The sequence below is a fragment of the Vicugna pacos genome, chromosome 23 (genome assembly GCF_048564905.1).
Source record: "Vicugna pacos chromosome 23, VicPac4, whole genome shotgun sequence".
Taxonomy (NCBI): Eukaryota; Metazoa; Chordata; class Mammalia; order Artiodactyla; family Camelidae; genus Vicugna; species Vicugna pacos.
The window spans coordinates 23,068,859-23,086,933 of NC_133009.1; the positions used below are offsets into that span (position 1 = coordinate 23,068,859).

The 18,075-nt window shown below is 39.0% G+C and overlaps 1 long non-coding RNA gene across 4 annotated transcripts in view; it reads left to right on the top strand.

The window, feature by feature from the left end:
* LOC107033066 (uncharacterized) overlaps nt 1-18,075 on the top strand; it is a 26,096-nt gene continuing 8,021 nt past the window's right edge. Inside the window, exons 1-4 of one of the 4 annotated variants that reach the window (XR_012063570.1) lie at nt 1-220; nt 10,120-10,294; nt 17,160-17,269; nt 17,456-17,943. This is a non-coding gene — a long non-coding RNA (uncharacterized lncRNA). The other 3 variants (XR_001458467.3, XR_012063568.1, XR_012063569.1) reach the window with 3 other exon arrangements.

An 18,075-nucleotide genomic window follows, 5' to 3' on the forward strand; every position in this document is an offset into this window, starting at 1 on the left:
CCCGCCCCCCACCGTCCCCGGAGCGCGGCTGGGCGGGCGGAAGCCCCCGCGCGGGGCGGGGTTCCACGGCTCCGTGGCGCGGGGTTCTGAGATTCTGGGACTCGGCGACCGGCTGGCGTGCAGAGTTGCTGCGAGTCCCGGCTCTCTGCGGCCTATCCTGCCCGGTGCCGGCGCCGGAGCTCCGGAAAAAGAGAAAAAGGAAGGAAAGGTCTCAAGTTAAGTAAGACTGCGCTTTAGCGCCTCGGGGAAGGCTGGAGCTCGGTCACGAGAATCCTTGGTCGTTAATAAATAGCAGCTCGCCCAGGTTTTGTTTAATTTTGAAAAGCAAACGGCTCACTGAGCCATTTTTGGCTGCCTCTTGGAACTAATACCTCAGGGAAATATGCGGGGGTGTGGTGATTAAAAGCTAATTATGAAAAAAAAACCACTGTTGTTGACATTGAAAAATGATGAGGAATTGATTGTTTAGCCTGATTTATTCTAGTGTGATCATTTCTGTTACAAGATGATTGCCCAACCTTACGTCTAGGACAGAAGTGGTCTGAACCGCCACCTCTTCCTGGAAGAGGGGATATTTTGTTTCAAAATTAGATACCAGTTCTCCATTAAAAAAGATACTATGGCTGAGATTACAAAAAGGAGGATAATCCACATGGCGTTCTTAATAATAAAATAACACCCGCACGCACACACTGAGGCAGAAATCTAATTAAGCCCCTAGATCCAACTGCTAAGGTATAGAAAATAGAGCAGAGGAGCATTTAAACTACACTAAAATGCAAAGGAAACAAAGAAAAGAGGGAAAACCTACAGATTAAAAGGGGCTTTAAAAATATGTCAGTCAATTGCAATTTATTGATCTTATTTTGATTGTAATGCAAATTGTCAAAAGCTTTAAAAATTGACAAATCTTTTAATTCAAATATCGGTTAGATGTGTAATGATATTGAGAACTTATTGTTAATTTCTTAAGTGTGATAATAGTATTACATTATGATCACAGGTTTTTTTTTTTTTTAAGTCTCTATCTTTTAGCATTTCATACCAGGGGAAGAAACCTCACTAAACTAAAAATAAATTGTGGCACATACAATGAACCATGAAATGTTCTACTATACCACACTAAAAAAAAAAGAGGAAGATTTTATTTGTTAATATCAACTGATCTCCAAAATGTATTGTTAAATGCAAAACACTAGGCATGAGGGGTGTACACATAATATATATGTATATAATGTATGTTTCTTTGGGTATACACAAAATATGTTTAGAAAGATACCCAAGAAATGATTTATCGTTGGAGAGTAAGAGGGAGTGAAGGGGTAAGTGTTGGGAGGGAATTTTTAAAATCTTAACCCTTATTTGCCTTTTACATTTGGATTGAATATGAATTTTGGCATTCTAAAGAAAAGGAAAAGAATTCAGCTACAGTATTTTTGTGGGGATTGACAAAGATTTTAATTACACATAGGCATGTTTATTTAGTTTGGATTTTTTAAAGTTCTTAATGTGTTGTCTAGCTTTTGTATCTTTTCCTTACTCTTGCCAGGTAGTTTGTCTTGAAACAATTATACCAGTTATTCTACAAAAACACTAACCAGTCTGCTTTAAAAGCTGTGGGTGAATCCCAGTAGATCCTAATGACAGTGGGAAATTCCAGTTAAGGTGCTTTTCAGGAGAGGGCAGCCATAATTTTGAAATCAAGGTGTTCGTCCATGTAGATTTTTCATTTTTCTTTTCTTTGTTTGTTTGTTTTTTGAATGGGCAATTCATTTTTTAAAATTGAAGTATAATTGATTTACAATATTGTGTTAGTTTTAGGTGTACAGCAGAGTGATTCAGTTATATATATATATATTTTCAGATTATTTTCCATTATAGGTTATTATAAGATACTGAATATATTTCCTTGTGCCCTACAGTAGAACTCTTATTGTTTATCTATTTTATATATAGTAACATATGTCTGTTAATTCCCAACTCCTACTTTATCACCCTCCTCCCACACTTTCCCCTTTGGTAACCACAAGTTTGTTTTCTATGTCAGTGGATCTGTTTCTGTTGTGTAAATAAGTTCATTTGTATTATTTTTTAGATTCCATATCTAAGTGATAGATAGTATTTGTCTTTCTCTGTCTGACTTACTTCACTTAGTATGATAGTCTCTGGATCCATCCATGTGACTGCAAATGACTGCCCCCCACCCCCAGTTAGTTCTTTGGCCTGAGGTGTCCTAGCACTGGATCCTACAGGCTGCTGGGTGGGGCACGATCTTGGTGCCAATGACCCAAGCAAGATGTCAGCTGTCGCATTGTGGTTTCTTCTTTATGTCTTTAGATGTAGAAGATCTTTTTTTTGGTAGGTTCCAGTCTTTATATTGATGGTTGTTCAGCAGTTAGTTGTGATTTTGTTGTGTTCGTGAGAGGAGGTGTGCTCAAGGTCCTTCTACTCCACCATCTTAATCCCTCAGCAATTCACTTTTAAGACTACAGTTGATCCTTGAACGACACAAGTTTGAACTGCGCTGGCGCACTTATACATGGATTTTCCCAGTAAATACGTATTACAGTACCACATGATTTAGTTAGTTGGATCTGGGGGTGAGGGACCAGGGATATAGAGGGCCAACTGTAAAGTTACACACCACTTTTCAGCTGCACAGAGGTTTGGTGCCCCCACCCCCCACATTGTTAAAAAGTCAGCTGTATTCTGATAATGACACAGTTAAGATCTAATAATAGTGTTATTATTAGAATAATTAGAAAGGTATTAGCCTATGGGTAGCTTTGCCAACTTTAATTGTAGAAGAGATTTACAGAAGACATGCTTTATTCAAACTTCAAATGAACCTTAATTATAGTAATAACTTTATGATATCTGTTCTTTGACAGCAAATAACAAAAACAACTCTTCCAGTCAGTAGTTAATTGCCAATAAATATCATTTCTTACTTACTTATAATGTGTTGTTTAATCAGTAAACTAGCACATATAAATTGGAAGTTACAACAGTCCATACATTTGTCTGTAACTAAAGCTGACTTCGGGTGGTGCGGGTAACCCTACACCCTGCCTGTCCATCATCTGCTCTGCTGGCCTCACTCAGTGTGTCTGGTCTTGCTCTGCTTGGGGGCATCATGTTCTCCTATTTACTGCTGATGTCTTCAGTTCCACAATGCTCTCCAGGCTGAGCCTACACACCAGACCCATCGCCCCGGATTCCAAGTTTCTTCCAGCCGTAGCCTTTGCAAGGCTTTTGGAGGGACGATCTCTCGGCTGACTTCCTCCTCCTTGAGGGGTTGGTTGTGTAAGATTCTGTGTGTTTGTCCTCAGGTCTGTTGGACTTAGACACTTCCCTTAATGATTGCTAAGCTCCTGCTTAAGCATGATGTTGAAAGCAGGGCTTCCCTATGACACTTCAGTCTCTCAGATTATACCAAGAGAGCTTGGCAATCATGCCTTTTGCCTGTCTTCTCTCAACTTACCTGGAATATAAGATTGGTAAAAAAGCAGACTAAAGGGCACTGTATTGATTACCTCAAAAGGAACAGAAAAAAGGTTTGATACAATTTATATCTGTTGGCAACATCCATGTAGAGAAACCAATCTAACTGAGTTATTCGAATCAAGTAAGAGAATTTAGCAAGGTTGGTAGATGGAAAATCAGTGTACGAAAATCTTTCATATTTTTTGAAGTGTAACTGACATGCAACATTATATTAATTTTAGGTGTACAACATAATGATTGGATATTTGTATACGTTGGAAAATGATCACCACTTTAAGTCTGGTTAACATCTGTCACCACACATAGTTAGAGAACTTTTTTTCTCATGACGAGAACTTTTAAGACTTATTCTCTTAGCAACTTACAAATATGCAATACAGTATTATTAACTATAGCTGCCATGCTGTACATTGCATCCCCATGATTTATTTCTTTTATAACTGGGAGCTTATACCTTTTGACTCCCTTCAAGTTTTTTGTGTTTTAATACACCAGTAACAACCAGTTAAATCATGCAGTCAAATAGAAAGATACATTTATGATAACATTAAAAAGTACCTAGAAGAAAATCTAAGAAAAGATGTATAAGATTTTCAAAAGAAAATATTAACACTTTACAGAAAGACATTAAAGACTTAAATAAATTGTGAAATAGACCATGTTCATGAATTGGAAGGCTAAATACCACAAAGATGTCAGTTCTCCCCACTCCTACAGTTAGTCTACAAATTCAATGTAATTTTAATCTACATTCAAGTGGGTTTTAGTGGAACTTGATAAGCTGATTTTAAATTTATATGGAAGACTAAAAGTGTCAAGAATAGCCAAGACATAATTATAAAAGAACAAGGTAAGGGGACTTAGTTCACCAGATAAAAAAATTCTTATAAAGCTTTAACATATAATTTATGATAGCACATTAATAATATAGTATAGTGTAATAAAGATACCATAGTATTAATTCAAGGATAAATAATATAAAAATGAGACAGAATAGAGGGTGCAGAAATAAATACTATCAGTATATAAAAATATAAGAAAATTGAGGAAAAGGGAAGATTTCAATAAAAATGGTACTGGCATAATTGGTTATCAATATGAGAAAACATGAGAGTTGAACTCACGTCATATTTTACACTAAAATTAGTTCAATGTATCTAATAGATTTAAACGTGGGAGGTTAAACTAAGAAAAATTTGAATTGAGAAGTTTAGGAAATGATTTCTTAAAATAAGATGCAAAAGGCCCAAACCAAGAAGAAAATATATTTTTAAAGTAGACTGCTTCATTAACTGTAAGAACTGCTCATCAAAATCATCATAAAGTGTGAAAAGACAAACCATAAACTGAGAGAAGAGATTTCCAATAGATACAATCAAGAAAGGATTAGTATTTAAAATATGTAAAGAACTCTTAAGAATTAATAAGAAAAAAAGAGGGAGGGACTATAGAAAAAAGGAAAAACTAAAGAATTTAACAAAAGGAAGCATTAATCGTGTATCAGTTAGAGTCCAACCTGAAAAACAGATCCCATTTCAAGTATTTATAGCAGAAGGAATTGAATTCAGGGCACTAGTTATAACAGGTGTTGGAGAAGCTGAGAGGCAAACAGGGGACAGTGAGGACAATGGAGGAAACCACTCTCATTCCCTCAGCTGGAGGGACAAAGGTAGGAGAAAGTGTTCTCGGACCCCAGGAGACAGTGTTATCCAATGAGAGCTGAAATCCTAGAGGGGAAGTCTGGCAGGACCTCAACCCACAACCACAGCAGGCAAAGCCCAGGGTAGAGAAGGGAGAGGGGAAGCCTGGCTTCACCGTCCTGCCTTCAAGTGTTCCCCTAGTGTCTCCTATTAGCCAGACTCGGCCAGAATCCAGCTGACATGGGAGCCTAGGAAACACAGCCTGCAGGGGTAAGCCCCTCTGCAGTGCAGTACAGGGACACATGAGGCATGCATCTGAGGACAAACAGGCCTAAACTGGCACAAATGACCTAGGATGAGGTGAAAAATGTTCAACTTGATTACATACCAAGGACATACAATTAAAACTCACAGTAAGATTGTATTTTAGAAGCTCTCACTTCCAGTGCAGCAACTGTAACAGTGAAAGTTTTAGAAAACAACTATAAAGTCTCTGGAAATTGTCCTAAGGGAAAACAGCAAAGGAAGAAATATTTACTCAAGAAAATCTACTAGATCTCAGTAAGAACCGCAGACGTCTGTGACCTGCTCTTTCTCTCCTCCACCCAAGGTCGGTATAACAGAGGATCTACTCCAGGCAGCTGTGGCCCAGATGATAAGGCTCCCTATCTCCCCAGCTCCCAGTCAAGGGCTATAGGGGCAGGTTTCCAGCATATGTCATCCTCCCATCTTACCCACCTCACTCCAGTTCCGTGTTGCAGAGGCTAAATTCCAGAACAATGTAGCCAGGAAGTCAAGAGTCCATTCCACCACTCAGCCATTTCATAGAGTGGAAGCTCTACCATAGTGTGGCAGACGGAGGATACTGGGCTCTGAGTCATCCTCACTCCAGCTTGCTTGTATCCCAGGAAGGGGGCTTGAATTTAACTGGATCAGATTGTGGAGAAATTTGTGCTCAAGGATATCACCAAAAAACAGTAGATCCATCAGCCATCAGCCAGCACTTAGAGGAACCTAACAGCTGGGTGTAATATCAATGGAAGCAGACAATTTAACAGATCAAGGAAAGGGATAATCAAAATGTGCCCTGCTAATCCCAGAGTGACTGCACTTGCCCAAGGCTACGCCCCCTGATGAGCAACATCAAAACCTTCACACTGCTGGGGAAATGGAATTCTCTAAAAAAATCCAGCCAAGTCATTTAACAAATAGACAAGCAAGCAGCTACCACAACAAACCCTGAAGGCTAGGGGGAAGAGAAATCAGCATTGAGAGTTGCTACAATATATTATCTAAACTGTCCATTAAAAAAAAGAACATGCAAAGAAAGACATGCAAGAAGAAGACATGCAAAGACATTCAAAGAAGACATGCAAAGAAACAGGAAACCATGATCCATGCCTAGGGAAAGAGCAGGTGAGAGAAAATGTCTGTGAGCGGCCTGGATGTCAGACTGAACAACACATTAAAGCCATGACAATAAATGTGCTCAAAGAACTAAAGAAAAATATGCTTGCAGAAGTAAAAGAAGGTATGTGAAAATGTCTCATCAAATAGAGAGTATAAATGAAGAGACAGAAATCATGAAAAAGAACCAAAGGGAAATTCTGGAGTAGAAAAGAAAAGGAACTAAAATGAAAATTGCACTGAATAGAGGCTTAGGAGTAGATCTCAATCAGCAGAAGAAAAACTTACTGGATTTATAGGTAAATAGTGATGATACAATCCAAAGAACAGAGGTGTTTTTTTAGGAGGGGGTGCTGGGGGGCAGGCAATTAGGTTTATTTATTTAAATTTTTTTAAATGGAGGTTCTGGGAATTGAACCCAGGACCTTGTACATGCTAACCACACACTCTGCAACTGAGCTATACCCTCCACGCCAAGATTTTTTTTTTAATGAAGAAAAATGAACAGATACAGAGAGAATGCCATGTGAACATAAAGATGGCCATCTACAAGCCGAGTAGAGACTTCTGGAACAAATCACTCCCTCAGGCCCTCAAAAGGAAACAACCTTGCCAACAGCTTGATTTCCGGCTGCTACCTTCTAGAACGAGAGAACTCTAGAACTACCCCTGTGCCCCATCCCCAACCTCTCCAAAGTGTCTATAAGAAGAAGCAAAGAGAATGATCAAGAAAGGTAATAGAATTTCTTTGGGAGAGTCGTTGGTGAGCTGGGCTTCCTTTTCCCGGTGCACACACCAGCCACATGCTCTGTCGGAAGCGAGTGTTGCTGCTTTGTTAATCTTGGCCGAGTGAGGAGAGTTTCACAGAACCACCCATAGAGCTTGACTTTTGTGTCTGGGGAACACGGGGGCTGTCCCTGACTTGGACCTGACAATGCCTCAAGGTGAGAGGTGATCGGGAGTTGTCTGTGGACAGAGGGTCTTTGCAGGTAGCGGCTTTGCCAGCAGAGGAATCAGGTGAGATGGACCAGATTATAACCATTTGACAAGGGCTAGACTCGCACCTTAACGGTTGCTGGCATGGCAGGTGAAAACTGTACCAGAAATGTGAGACTCTGTCCTTTTTCTGTAATCTGCCTATTACACCTCCCCACTCCCCACAGTCCTGCAAGAGGGGGCGGGGGAAAGCAAGGAAGAGAGAAGAAACAGAAGACACCCTCCTCCTGCCCTTCTCCACTGTAAACATCTAAGCCTAAGTCAGGCTTGACTGGTAGAAAGAGGAAAGAAGATTTCAGTCACGTGAGACAGTATCATGTTTATTTGGATTAGACTGGAGTTTTAAACACCCAGATGAAGGTTATTAACTTGTGAGTGGCCAACAGTGGCTGGAAAGCTCTGGGCTCTGCTTGAGACGTCATCTGGGTCAGGGAGAACAGCTGGACAGAGCAGGGTAAAGGGCAGTTGTCAGAGAAAACATCACCTGCTCCTGTCCACACCCTTCCGCGTCCAGCTCATCCAAAAGCGGTTCTGCTCTGATGACGCCTTCATTCTCCAGCAGCTCTGGCCTATGAAAAAGGACAGTCATGATTTGGAAGAGGGGCAACGGGCAAAGGCTAGAAGAAAAGTCCTGGACTTCAGACCTCTAATGAGAGATACGTCACACGCCCCCCCCCCATGCCTCCCGTTGTATGTACCAGGGAGCTGGCAAGTGATGCATCTCAGATCACACAGCTTACAAAGTGGTAGAGGCTAAGGAGGAACCAAGGGTGTCTGGCTCCACATCCCAAATGGAAGAGGGAATAATCTGGAAGAGACTCACACTGTGGGGAAGGCAGGGCTCAGGACCCACCGAACACCATGAACTAATGACAGAACAGTTCCCAGGGTGAAGGACTTTCATCATCTGTGTAAAGCCAACCATATGGATGAGGGGAGAAAATGGTGTGTAGCTTTTATTCTTCACAGAGTCTGAATTTTGCAGGGTGAGTGTTTGACAATATGTTTGACAATAAATTCACAAGAGACTGAGCTTTTCGAGGCTTTGGTTTTTCTAGAAAACTGGGGCTGTTTTCTATTCTTTTATAATACATATCCAAAATGAAACCCTAAAAGGGCCATGCCTTCCTAAAAATACTGTTTCTGATCCATTGGTATCTGGAGAGAGATTAGAATTGATGTAGACCATTCTGGAGAAAAAAACTAGGAAGCAAGAGAGAAAAAAAAAAGAAAGCTTTTTAACATTATTGCCCATAAAATGTGTAGAGCCTGAACATGAAAATAAATTATTTCTCCTTATGGCAAATGTAAACATTTGGAGCTTCTTTGCTGTTTTTACTCTCAACACTACTGACACCAAATGAGAGGTTTTTTTCCCTCCTGACACAAAACATGTGGTGTCTTTTCCAGCACTACTTCTTGAACTCTCTGACACTCACTACTCGGAATTAGCATCAGACATCACAGGTTTAAGGATTCAGTCCCACTAAAATTTCCCCACTTCAGATGTCAGTCACAAGTCCCGGGCCTCTCAAAAGCTTGACCAGCCTCAGCTGTAAGTTGGAGGTTCCCATAGCCTGTTCCTCAGGTTTGATAATTCTCTAGAATGACTCACAGAATTCGGGAAAGTACTTTACTCACCATTACTTTGTTATAAAGGCTAGAACTCAGCAACATCTAGATGGCAGAGAGGCTCAGGGCCAGGGGGTGGGGGTGGGGGTGGGGAGCCCACAGAGCTTCTGTGTCCTCAGTGTGCTTGGCATCCCAGCAACTCGATGTGTTCACTAACTTGCAAGCTCTCTGTGTTTTTAACTTTTAAAATATGTAACGGAGTTCTGTTGATTATGAAGGGGCTGATTTCTTCTTTAGTACACAGTGTCTTTTTTGTTGTTATTCTCTATGTTGTAAATAACGTCATACCTACCTGCATTATGCTGTGTTTCACAACTGATTTAACATAAAGTAGTAAAAGAGGAACTAATTTTATTCATGCTGCATTTCACAAGAAATTTAAGGCTTAGTAGAAAATACGCTTTTTGATTTAACTTTTATCTCGTACAGCTAATCTCTGCAGTATTGGCTTATTACAAACCCCCTAGACAGTAAGCAGAGAGCCAGATCAACTGCAGCTAGACGCTTAACCCATGGGAGAAACTGCAGGAAGGCTGTCAGAGGGCTTTGCTGATGTTAAAGCAGTGGATCGCTAGGGCTTATGTAAAACTCAGTTTGAAGGAGTTCTAGAGGATGCTCTAAATTTCCTGGGCAGATATGCAGGATGAAGGCAGAAGGTTGAGAGGACAACGTCTCATTGTTCACACAGGCTGATGAGAATATGAGAAGAATGAAACTTCTTCCTAGAGGGTTGCGGTGGCTCTGGCAGCATCAGCTCAAGGGGAAAAATGTCTCCAGGAAGTGTGATTGGCTTGGGCAAAATGGGCATATTACTGTGTAGAACTGCTCTGTATTTCAACTCTACAATCCAGATGGAGAGACTAGCCCTGAAGTGGGAATGTTTCCATGATGACTGCTTAGAGTTCAGAGTAGCATGAGTATCCTCTTTTAATTGTAGGAAAACCAGTATCCATAAAGAACCTGTCGCTGATAATGTGGAAGCTAAAGTGGGCTTAGGAGACTCAGGAAGACAGAAAGACCAGAAAATGGAGCCTTGCTGATCCTCAGACCTAAACTCAACTTGTGCGTCTTCCAGTGAAGACAGCCTGCTGAGAACCAGTGTGCAGAAGGTGGTGAGTCTTTGAAACAGGAAGATATGGTGGGAGGTTGGGTTTAGGATTCTGGTCTATATTTTCTGCTGGTATGAATTAAATATCAATCCCCATATATGGAAAGTTCACCTGAAGCTTCTCTTTATTTTTATTTTTCGCTCTTACAAATGGATATTTTCCTCCAATATATCTTCTGTTGATTATTCTTGAGACTTCCCATTCAATATCCAGAGCCAGAGTCAATACCTAGGCTGACTGACCTGCAGCTCAGAGTTTATAAAATAAACCATGCTGTAGGGAAGAAGGTATACTTTACCAAACTGCTGTAAGTTATAAACACCTTTAAAAAAGAGAGAGAGAGAGAGAGAAAGATTTCCTTAAGTCTGAGAATTTGATTTTTAGAAATTGCCAAAAATGTCAAAAATTTGAACACTTGATTAAATAGGATCACAGATCCTTATGAAAGAATACTTAATTATCTATTAAACCAAAGTGGCAGTACAAGATTTTAAAGGCAAATACAGAAGGTTAAATAGTTGTGAAGAATATTTAGTTCTTTTAATATTGAGAAGACGTGGTTTTCTTCAGTAATCAAAGACTTGATAAAGACAATGTGAAACACAGGAAATTATTCTAAAATGCAAAATCTTGGTTTCCCAGGTAGATTACTTCCCCCTTCCTTTTTTCTTTTTTTTTTTTAAGCCATTTCTTATTAAGAGCAGACCAATAATCGAAGAAAATTAGGAACCAGGCAACTGTGAACTGTTTGCCACATATACTATCATTCTGTAGCAAATTTATGAGTGTATCATTTTATAATTTTCTTGAAGCATATCTTTTTTTTTTTTTAGTTGGGGAAGTAATTAGGTTTGTTTATTTACTGATTTATTTTTGGTGGAGGTACTGGGAACCCAGGACCTTGTACAAGAAGCATGTCTTTTTCATTGTATATCTTCTCACATTTATTAACAGACCCAACTATATGTAGCTTCGCTATACTCTATACAAAAAGATGCCACAAGTAGACAAACTACATTTGGCAGTTATTTCAATATTGTATCTTATTTGAAAATGATCTAGATATTCAATGAATATCCATCATTTAACTTAACTTAGTATAAGCTTTAAGGTTTCAAAATATCAAGAAGGCTTTGAAATTATTTTTAAGTGGATATAGTATAGAACATAATCATTATTGAAAAATTCATATATAAACTTTTATCCCACTTATATCTTTTAAATTCACTTGTTCTTAACAATTATGTCTCGATTACTCAGGAGAATTTCATGAGACATTAAACAAAAGCTAGACATCATCTTAAATTATTTGTCTTGTTCACAAATCAGGCAAGAATCAAAAATATCACAAAAGCAAAGAGTGTAAGAAACTGAAAATATGCTTCTTTTTCTCTTTTTTACTACTGTGCTTGACATGCATTAAGCAATTCATTTTAGTTGTACATTTTGTTTGTAGGTTGGATTTATAGTTTTATAATCTTAAACATCTAGTAGAGATAATAAAAGCTTGCTTGAGTAGTAAGGCTAGGTAGAAAATATTGTATGTCTGCATTATATCTGATGTTAGCAACTCTGAAGAAATGTCCATTTTTATTTTACCAAGAATTTAAAAACTCACTATTTATCAAAGATGATCTCAGAACACATGAATTAAAAAAACATTTGGGTTGTTTTCTATATTTCTGAGAGTTTTAGGAATACTTCAATTTATACGAGCACTCATTTATCTCTAAGCCAATTTAAACAGGACTCCTTTAAGGGATTTTATAAATTAATTTCGTAATACCATCTAGAAGTAGAAAAATATCACTTATATAACATAGACACACATACACACACATAAACATTCAGGCAGACACATGCAGAGACCTTAAAGCTTTTGTTTTAAATTTTTAACTATGTGTCAGATATATTAATACAAAACTCACTAGTTCATAAAAGAACAGTTGGATCCAAATTGTGTTTCTGGCAGATGGAATAAGTTAAGGTTGCTCACTAAGATGGCTAAAACATTTCATTAATATCTGTGGAGAAGACCTTCAAGATTTTTCATTTACTCAGTTTCCAAGTAGCTCCTTTTTTTTTTTTAAACCAAAGACAACTATCAAGTGACTTGAAACTGAAACCAATAAGCCTTTTATGACTAACCCGTGGATGCAAGAGCCATCCCCAAAGAGAGTGCAAAAGATGCAGCCTTCCCAAGATTGAAAGCTGCTGGAGATGGCCAAAAAGCAGAAGACTCAGACAAGCCTCCACCCCAGCGCAGGCCACAGCCAGTAGGACACTAGCCACAAAATGGGTGAAACCTACATTTCTGCCCCTCTATGTCTTGGGGATCCCCACCCCCCAATCTGACAATTGGCCACCTGCACACACAGAAGCCTCATGTCCTAATGGGGAAAGCCACATCAAGTTCTCAGGCACAGAATGAGAGAAAGCTGCCCCTGGGAAGGAAACCAGTAGATACCCCTAAATCAAATTTTACCCAGAGTCACAGTCCAAAGAACTAACTTTTTCAAAGGTTTCTCTCCTGCTAATCTGAATCTTGGAAGGAAAAGACTCTTGCCACTTTCACTTGACAGGTCCCCACAGGCAGAGAACTGAGAGACTGAGGTAAGAATTCTTATCTATGGCAGTTTCGTCAGAGATCCAATATTTCTTAATTGCAGTTTCCAGACCCAGCAAGGTGTTCCCAGCTAAAGGTGTTCCTGTTTGGGCACCAGAAATTACAGGGGAGGAAAAAGTTTTTCTTGATCCTCTTAGAGTCTGGAAATTAAGCTGACAGTGAAAAAGATTAACAAAAGACAAGCATACACATTTATTTAATAAACGTTTTACATGAACATAGCATATTTATTTATAATAGCTCAAAACAAGAAACAATCCACATATCTATTACTAGGTGACAGGATAAACAAGTTTGGTGTGTTGACACGGTCGAATAGTACTTAGCAACAAAAAGGAACAAATTATTGACGTGTGCATCAACGTGCACAGATCTCAAAACCATTATATTGAGTGAAGGAAACCTTACTTAAACGAGTATATCATATATGATTCTTTTATATGAAACGCTAGAAAAGGCAAATCTAATATATAACACTAGAAAGGAGATCAGTGAATGTCTGCGGCTGGTGTTGGGATGGGAATCAACTGGAAAGGATCAAAGCAAACATTCTGTGGTAGTGAAAACTTCTACATCTCAGTTGTGGTGTTGGTTACATAGGTATATACATTTGTCAAAACTTAAAGAACTGTACACTTAAAATGGGGTGAATTTCTTTGCATTTAAAGTATTCCTTAATAAAGTTAATCTTTAAAATGATGCAATTAGATAGCAGTATGTTTTTTCTTTCTTTTTTATCTTTTACACAAAAGTTAATATACTATAATATTTTCTGCCCATTTTTTCCCTAGCAATCATTCTTTTAGATCTTTCTATATTAGTATACAAAGATTTTTTTCCATTTTTTTTATTGTGGTAAAACACACATGACATGAAATGTACCATTTTAATATTTTTAAGTACACAATTCAGTGGTAGTAAATACATTCATAATGCTATGCAACCATCACCACCATCCATCTTCAGAACTCTTTACAACTTGTAAAACAGAAACTCTCTACCCATTAAATCACAACTCCAAGTTCCCTCTTCTCCAGCCCACTTTTTCTATGATTTTGACTATTCTAAGTACCTCATAAACGTGGAATCATACAGCTTTTGTGTTTTTGTGACTAGCTTATTTTACTTAGCATCATGTCCTCAGAGGTCATCCATGTTGTAGCATATGTCAGAATTTCCTTCCTTTTTAAGTATTCCTTCCTTACTAAGTATTTTTAGGAGTATTCCATTGGCTCTATATACCGCATCTTGCTTATGCATTCATTTGTCTGTGGATACTTGGGTTGCTTCCACATTTTAACTATTGTGCATAATGCTGCTATGAACAGAGATGTACAGATACCTGCTTTGGATCCTGCTTTCATTTCTTTTGGGTATACACTCAGAAGTGGAATTGCTGAATCATTTGGTAATTCTGTGTTTAACTTTGTGGGGAACCACCATACTGTTTTCCACAGCAGGGGTACCATTGAACATTCCCACCAACAGTGCACAAGGGTTCCAGCTTCTCCACTCCCTTGCCAATACTTGCTGTATTCTGTTTTTAAAAGAATTTCTTTACTGTATAGTAGCCATCCTTATGTGAGGTGTGTGGTGAGGTAGTATCACTGTAGTTTTGATGTGCATTTCTCTAATGATTAGTGATGTTGAGCAGCTTTTCATGTACTCTTTGGTCATTTATTTATCTTCTTTGGAGAAATGTCTATTCAAGACCTTTGTCCATTTTTGAATAGGTTTGTTTGTTTTTTGTTCGTTTGTTTGAGTTTTAGGAGTTCTCTGTATGTTCTAGATATTAACCCCTTATCATGTATATGATATGCAAATATTTTCTCCCATTCTGTGGCTTGCCTTTTTACTCTGTTGATAGTGTCTTTTGATCCACAAACTTTAAAAATTGTCAGGAAGTCCAATTTATACATTTTTTCTTTTATGACTTGTGTGTGCCTTTTGTGTGACATCCAAGAAATCATTGCAAAGTCCAACATCGTGAAGCTTTTGTCTCATGTTTTCTTCTAAGAGTTTTATTTAGGTCTTACATTTAGATCATGGACCATTTTAAGTGAATATTTGTATATAGGGTTAGGTAAAGGTCTAATTTTGTTCTTTTGCACGTGGATATCCAGCTTTCCTGGCATCATTTGTTGAAAAGACTGTGCTTTCTCCATTGAATGGTCTTGGCACCCTTGTCAAAAATCATTGATTTTATATGCAAGTGTTTATTTCTTGACTCAGTTGAATCTAGTTTATTCAGGAATAGCATAGAAATTGCAATTCGGGACATGCAAACTATGGCAAACCATAGTAAGTCCAGAGAACAAAGGAGAGAAGCATTTTTTTTGTTTGTTTTTACAGAAAAAGTGGATTGTTTTGAACAGAAGTCCATTGATGGAAAGTTCAGGGAGTGCTGGCTTCTCTTTGGCTGAGTTGTTGCTGTGCAAAGGAGAAAATCTTCCTTTCTCCTGCTGCAGTAGTAAACTAAGCTTCCTCCTGCCCAGGAACATAAAGCAAGCAGTGACAGATGGTATGTGCATGTGTTCTACTGCTTTGAGCTATACCTTCCCCCTGGTAATTGTTTTTATATATTTATTTTGATTGTTGTAGGCTGTCTCTGTGTTGAGGGTCAGCCTGAGATATAAATGTAATGTCCTCTAGGGTCTTTTTTTGAGACTTTCCCTCAGCATGCCTGGTGGCTTTCTAATTTTCCCTGCATACGTAATTGTTTTTGATGTCTTAGTCTTTAATGTCTGGCTCCAGAAAAGAGAAGAAGAGAAAAATGAAGGGGTAGTGGTGGAAAGGGTGCTGGCTCTTTATATCTAGAAGGTACTTCAGCTGGTGGGGGAGAGACTTGCAACACCGGAGCTACAACAATGGCTTCCTGCCATCTTTGCACCTCTGTGATGAGAAGCAGCAATCAGTGATCAGAACACAGACCCCCAATATTTGGGGGATAAGGTCCTGTTTGCCCATCACAGTTTGAGGGTGGGTGGCTGCTGCTATGCTAAGCCCTGAAGTTGACCTCAATTAACCACAAGTGTTTCCTTGGAGTTGAACGTCTTCTATAGACTCCAGAGCTCCAAAATAATTACATCAGACAGATTCCGCCAGTACAACTGTTGTCTAGGTGGGAAGAAAGACTCCTGGTTTTTCCTCCTCTACCACCTTCCCAGAATCTTTTGGAGTTTTGTACCAACTCTGTGAGGTAGGAAATATTTCACAGATGATGAAATTGAGCCTCAGAGCTCTTAACTACCCAAGCTGGTATTACATAGCTCATACTTGGTAGAGCTGGGATTAGGAGGCCATTTATTCTGGTTCCACTGTATGTGTGCTTGACTCTTACTCTAAGCTGTGTCTTAAGGTGCAGGGAGCTCTGAAGAGGCTCCTTTCTTTTTTCTACCAGGTGCAGCCCAAGGTCCTCCTTCCTTATCAGATCTCTCAGCCCAAGGTGGAGAAGGATGAGCAATTCAAAATTACTTTCTCTCCTGTGGCTCTCAAGGAAGCGTGTGGGGCAGTGCAAGGAGATCTGTGAAACATTAAAAATAGTGAAAATAAGAGTTTTAAAATACTGAAAATAAATTTCCCCAAGAGGCTAGAAAGCCTGTAATAGCAAATTGTTTCCTGTGCTTAAAAAAAAAAGCATTAAATGTGCTTAGAGCAGGGACTAAGGGAAACACATGCAACCAATGCAATGCATATATTCTTTATCTCTATTTCCTTAGGCATATCTGTCTCCCTATATATTACCACTATTTACTATTTATTACCTGCTTACTGTGTGCTGAGCACTGTTAGCCACCTAACACTCATTCCTTTATTGTCCTCTTACAAGGAAGACGCAAGCTGCATTTGCTTCCGGAATGGAAGGCAGCTGAGGGGGGCAGCACCTAGGGGTTATAGAAACTGCTAATCTAGAGAGCGAGATAAGCTTGCTCCAAGCTTTCAAAGGAAGAACAAGCATTTACCGGCCCCCTTTCCTTCCCTTCCTCCCAGCCTTCTCCTTAGCCTTGAGAAGGCAGAGATTTTCCCTTTGTCTTAAGACAGAAAGGCACACCTTAGGTTTTGTATTCCCAGAGCGAATACTACAATTTACACTGCTGGATTCCAAGTAGAAACCAACTTTTGTTCAATCCAGAGAACAGGGGGAGAAAAAAGTTTATTGGGAATCTCCTTTTGTACTGTTTTGCTCAACATCCACCACCCCAGTTTTTTTCTCCTCACAATTTTCTGTAAATTTGCTTTCAGGGAATGACTCACCAAAACCAGAGGAATGGATACAAGCAAGGTGAAACACACTTTTCTGGGTGAGAGAATCAGCTTAAATGGATCCTGAAAGAATTGTTTCAGGAATTAACGTAAGTTCATAAAGAGACATCATTTTATTTTTAAAGGAACAATATTGATAAAGATCCTTGATTTCCCCAGCAATGTGACTTTATCACGCAGCAACTGAGCCACTTGAAGGGTATAGAAATACAGATTTCCACCCTGATCTACCCTCTGCAGACTGGGAGATACAGCAGCTGCCTTTACTTTTCCAGGTTTCTGCGATGTCTTGGTGACTAGAACGCAGTAATGGTGTTGGGACAACTGATACCACTGCTGTCACCCTCATCCTTCAGCATAAATTCATCTGTGGTCTCTCTTCTTAATATCTAAGTTGTAAATAAAGTGGGTGAAGCATGCATCAAAGAAGAGTGTGTTTTTCCTCAGAGAATTTTGTTTCCAGTCACTCCCTATCACAGTCACATCTTTATGAAACAGAGGTGAAATAGATTTGCATAATTTCATTTCATTGAAATTCTAAATATTTAGTTTTGGAGCTGGGAGGAATTTTGAAAAGAGAACTAGCATTCTTCCCCAGGAGGGCAAAGGAATTGTGGTCGCTACTTCTGTATTGATCAGTGGCCTCTATTATAGTAAGGTGATTATGCCTTAGTAGCTTCCGACCTCATCTACTGCTATGACTGGCTATTTAAGATTATAGGTTCTAGAAGCCTTAAAATGTTTTCTTTTACCTGTATGCCTTGTGTAAATCCACTGCCAAAAAACTTTAGGACAAAAGTTGCCTCCTCAAAGCCTAGACTTTTTGTGATTTTAAGCTTTGTAAGGTTCTCTTAACAAGTGATTTTTGGTGTAGACTGCTTCTACTAAATGCATG